Below are 6,178 nucleotides of genomic sequence, written 5' to 3' on the forward strand. Positions count from 1 at the left end.
AACTTGTGCTGCACGTGCAACACCTGCCCAGGGGTTGAACTAACCTCACGCGAGATCGTGCTGTTATGTAAGATACCTTTTTTGTTGCGCTCGATTGGTAACAAGAACAGGATGTATGTGTACACTCGGATCATCTCGGCTCATTCCGTAACTGATGTAATGCATCAAGGATATTTCCAGACATTGTGAGTTGGTATTCGTCGGTCACACGAAAATAAACATGTTTATGATGGGCATTAATTAGATATGAATTTCGATGGAGGAACATCCAGGGCCACAACCACCACCACCACCAATGTTGTAGTCACACGAACGAGTGAAACTAGATATTCCAACTTTAACTTTTGATTGTAATGTTGATCGAGAAAACGTATTAGACTAAGGATTAACCGAGTGGAGGATTTGCTGATACGCAAATAAACGTTTTGTTGTCAATAACGGTTTCTCCACGGAATACTCTGCCATCAACCTTTTCCCCTTAAGATCTGGAAAACCATGCTTGTCGTAAGAGGCGACTAACGGGTTGTGGCGATCAGTCTCCTGCTTGGTCCATGCACATCCTCGTATCATATTGCATAAATCTATGTTCATAATGTCAATCACTAGATTGACTCGATCACGAGAAGAACATGGGCCTATTGGTGATTTCAAGGGTTAAATCACAAGCAAGATTCGGACAAAGGCGCATTTTGCTAACGCTTCTGTCTATATAACTAATTTCGTATCTGTCAACACGTTTTCGGGGTAGATCTTAAAACACCATTTAAAGTTATTATTCTTTGCCTATTTGTTATATTCGACGTTAATATAGTTTGGCATTTATTGAGGATAAATAAAAATCCGATGTGCCCGAAAAATCCTGTTATCAGCTACGTAGTTAATAACACAGATGTTTTACTTAACGCTGACAATACAGATTCTAGGTTCGCGTCGATTTCCACGTTTATATCCCCATGAACGCGAATAGATTGCGGTCCTCCTTATCGTATGTGACCCGTGAAGATCCGGGGTAGAATAGGTCTTCAGCAACCCATGCTTTGCCACAAAAGGCGACTATGCTTGTCGTAAGAGGCGACTAACGGGATCGGGTGGTCAGGCTCGCTGACTTGGTTGACACATGTCATCGGTTCCCAATTGCGCAGATCGATGCTCATGCTGTTGATCACTGGATTGTCTGGTCCAGACTCGATTATTTACAGACCGCCGCCATATAGCTGGAATGTTGCTGAATGCGGCGTAAAACTAAACTCACTCACTCAATCGTATGTCAGACTATGCGGTCGTTACTGGATTGTGAGGTTGCAGTAGTTGCAGCCGTAGTCGCTTGTCCTGCCGAAGACCCGGATTCGATTTTCCACATGAACGCATCCATGTCATCCAGCGATGTCCTTTTGCAAAAAAAACAAATATTCTAAAACGGCATATTACGTAAGTTACGTAAGCGTTCCCCTGTCATTGATGTCAAGTTCTATTTTCCACCTGGTTAAAATATGTCAAGAATAATCTTCTATTCTCCACTATAAAGTGCAGGAATAGCCCTAAAGACGGCGTTAAGTATTATTCATACAAGTCATGACGATTTGCCAATGATCAGGCCGCCATCTGTTACGTCATCACACAAACTTTCAACCTTCAACAAACATCAGAGTGCATTTAACACGTGAAACCCACCCGCGGGCACATCAGTGGCTCTTTAGTGACAACTGATAAAGACAACATTGTACAGTCTCCTAGCAAACTTAAGATCAAGACATGACAAAAGTGCAAGTCGAAATTCCCAAATTTGCAAAAAACAATGTTTTTGTAACCTCTGACTTATAACGTCTAGCCAGGAAGCCACACCAAATAAATAATATGGTTGTCACTTTCGTCAAACCGGTCGTGCACCAGTAGATATGAGGCAAAAGACACAAAATTTCAATTAATACAAATATGATTTTGTTGGAAAGAGCAGCAACCAGATTTCTTATTTTCCTCCAATGGAAATAATAATACACAACTTAAAAGATTAATAACCACCAATTCTGGCCTGTACTAAAGTTTACCAGTCTTAAACAGCATAGAGATCCGTAGCTTCTTCACCCAGATACACTGTTACGTCTCCCTTACAAGGACTGACTGACTGAGTTTGGTTTTACGCCGCTTTCAGCAATATTCCAGCAATATCACGGCGGGGAACACCAGAAATAGGCTTCACTCATTGTTTCCATGTGGGGATTCGAACCCGGGTCTTCGGCGTGACGAGCCAACGCTTTAACCACTAGACTACCCCACCGCCCACTCCCTTACAAGTGTGGCAAACCGCAAGACAGACTTTTTTATCGACATATACTACTCGACAGAAGTCAAGGATCACCAATTTTTAAGATGTCATGCCGGCTTTCCGCAATCCTCTGAGAAATATAATAGCGATGATTTTGTTTCTCAACGACGTATCATGGATATTGATGTTCAAACGTATTTGCTATTAATATTAGAATTGAAAATTAATAAGTAAAGCAGCAAGATGTTCGGTGGGTGTATGCATTGTGATGATAATACTTATGATAATAATAATACTGTGATTTTGCGTCTCACAATGTAAATATGAAATGTCCAACGCCATGTCAACGGATGGCACAGCCATCTTCAGCGACATGATGCCGTGGATCGTTCCGAACCGTCATTGCTGTTTTCGCCATGCTTGTGGTTTTGACTCAGAGGTCCATCCATTGTTCGACCCAGAATATGAAGAGGCCATCACGCTTTCACCCCAAGTACCAGGTTGTCCGACTCCCCATTTTCCTCAGTGCCTTAGGTTTGGTACTTCCCGATCTCTTGACTGAAATTAAAATTGTGTCAATAACACAGCACTTCTGACACCCTGGGTCTTCACATCCTGAGGAATGTTCTTGGTGGGCTCGACAAGGAAGCGCTTCCTGGGAGAAGTCCTATTCGCTGTCTGGGCTGCGTGTAGAGGGGGCAAGGGACCAGAGCTGGTGATGAGGCTAACCAGACTGCCTGCCTGCCTGGATCCCCAGAACCCTCTTTGCTACATTTAAATTTTAAACATATTTTTTAACAATAATAATATTTCTCAAGGTTACTTCATGTCACGTGATTGGCCAGTTTCACTAAAGCAATGGACGTCTAAGACTCGACTCTACTATATATCTGAAGGAGAGTATTCAAAGCACAATCAAAGTCATATGCGAAAGAGACATGTGTAAATAATGATGAAACCCCATAACCGGATCTGAACACTGCTGCCAGGCCAAGGATTATCATGGAAGCAAATCAGGAGATCCAACGACTTACTCCACTTCCTGAAAGTTGCCAATGCAATTATGCCATCTACCTCTTATCTATCACGACCCGTGAGAACCCGGTTGAGAACTAGTATTCAACATCCCGTGCTTGTCGTAAAAGGCAACTCAATGCATGAGTGGTCAGGCTTGTCTGAATCGATGCTCATGATGTCAGTCACTGGATTGTCTGGTCCAGACTCGATTATGTACAGACCGCCGTCAGATAGCTGGGGCATTGCTGACTGTGCCAATAAACAATCCAACATTCTTTGGCTGTGTAAATGTGATATATTTTAGTGTGGCATAAGGTAGCATTCACTCACTCACTCGAGGAACAGATAATTCACATGTAGCGTATCTGTCATACATGATACTCAGATATGTACACGCGTGAATATAATCATATTGCGTCCGTTATCTTTCACTGTTTGTTCTGTTGATATGCAGGTCCTTGACCTTGATTCCTCCATGAACTCCCTGACCTGGGCACGGGCATGGCGCTGAAGCCCGGTATTCGGAGACCGCTACTCGCCCAGCGTTGCCAGGCAACACGAGGCCTGATTAAACGTTCTATACGTCAGAGAGCGTTGAGCTATTTGAACCACATCAGCAAATAGTCAATTAATATTCTAAACCGATTTATTTTGGCTGGAATCATTGTGAATGTAATCTGTGGGTTATTAGAACGTAATTTGTACAATTAGAGGTCTTCTTAACTGTTGGGTATTGACATTGTTCTTGACCTTGACCTTGTTTCTCTCAACTAAACCTGCTAACGTAATCATGCAGTGAAAGTAGTTTTTAATATAATATGTGATAATCTATTTATTGTGCTGTCCTTTGCTCTATTCAGTATAAATATATTTGTTAATAACGTACAATGCTGTCACGTCACCTTAAGGTTGAAAGGCGGGAGGCGAGTGGATCGGGTGGTCAGTCTTGGCGACTTGATTAAGTGTCATCGCATCCTGAGTGAGTGAGTGAGTGCGTTTCCTGACAGCGTTGATCTATGATAATGACGGCAGCCTGTAAATATATATTTAGGGGGCGTCTCCGTGAGAAACAAGTCGAGACAGAAAATTTTAAAACAGACAGGATCTGGTCAATTCAGATATTGCCAACATCACGAGTTATAGTGAAGATAACAAGATATACAATAAACATCATAAACACCGATACAGTGTCCGAACTGTGTCCAATATTTACTTAATATTAGGGCTGTCACACTGCCCAAATAATCCGATATAAGTTATCGCGCTTAATATGTAATTACCCTGTGCGCCCTGTCTCTGTCTCGGACCCTATATCAATGATTAGACGGGACAAGAGTATCTGTCGACATACGTATCATTAAGTAAATGTCATCTCAAGAGACTGACAAGTCTCGGGATGTAACGCGAGACTAACTGTTTCACGAGACAAGGTTTTGTCGATGATCGCTTGAAGTCTAATGGATGCAAGCTCCTTCACAGCGCATGACACATATTACACTATCTCGGTATCAGAGGACATTAATGGGCTGTCACTGTGAGGAGTTTGTGGCTGCTGCATCAACGGTAGACAACACTCAGTAATGGCTGCTGGTCAAGACTTTGGTGACAGGAGATTAAATATCGCTCTGACAGGACTGACTGACTATGGTTACGCGCTTTTAGCAATATTCCAGCAATATTCCAGCAATACCAAAAATGGGCTTCCCACATTGTATCCATGTGGGGAATCGAACCCAGACCTTCGGCGTGACGAGCGGACGCTTCAACCACTTGGCTACCTCACCGCCCCGCTCAGACATGAATATTCGTGATGTATTTGGTAGACATAGGGAAATTGGGCAGACCAGAAGATCGACTGACTGACTGACTGAGTTTGGTTTTACGCCGCTTTTAGCAATATTCCAGCAACATCACGGCGGGGGACACCAGAAATGGGCTTCACACATTGTACCCATGTGGGATTCGAACCCGGGTCTTCAGCGTGACGAGCCAACGCTTTAACCACTAGGCTACCCCACCGCCCCCCAGAAGATCGAACCAGTGTTTCCATGAAAACTGACCCGTGGTGATCGGGAGTAATATTGGTTACCAGCAGCCTAGTGTAGGTTGAGGCGACAGAATTGATCGGGTGATCAGCCTCGGTTGATCGATGGTCATGATATCAGTCACTGATTTTCTGGTCCATACTCGATGACTAAATTGACTTAAACATAGTTTATAAACAAATGTGAAAGGGATTGGGGACAAGTTATCCAACTTAAAATACCCGCTCACTAATATGATGGTTTAGGCTTGAGTCGTATAAAAATACTGGATGCGCCAGGTGTTAAACAACAAATAAATTTACAAGTGACCTTTTTATGGTGTAATGCATCTGAAAGAAAGTCAAGTTTACAGTCATCCAGTAGCTCGTCTCTGTTCGACTCCCCATGTGATTGATACAAAGTGGTATGTGGTCATATACAAAGGCCACAGCTGGGTCACAAATCAGTTTTGTTTCAACGTTGGTCACACCGAGTCCTTGGATTGGTGACCGTGTTTGGCAAACTAGGTATCGAGTCCTGCCCCACAACGAAGCACATGTGAGACATGTGGTCACACCTTAGGCCAGTGAGTTTGTTCCACTGTCCACCCAGCAGTGAATGGGTACCTGGTGGGATGACTGTTGACCTTCTAGCGCCTCACAGGCAGCTTGCGTTGTTGTGCACACTGATGGATTGACCGGGGTAATAATGTTAGTACTTTTAGCATACACCTTGTGTTTGGAAGTTAGCGCAATATAAGTACACACATTATTATCATTCATTACTACAAAAAACAGTCCGTTTGGCTCAAAAGCGGACCGATGAATTGCAATCTAACTCGAAAACTAATGAACAAAACATACTCAATGAAACG

Source organism: Haliotis rubra, unplaced genomic scaffold (assembly GCF_003918875.1).
Source record: "Haliotis rubra isolate DU_JTF1 unplaced genomic scaffold, ASM391887v1 Scf424, whole genome shotgun sequence".
Classification (NCBI taxonomy): Eukaryota; Metazoa; Mollusca; class Gastropoda; order Lepetellida; family Haliotidae; genus Haliotis; species Haliotis rubra.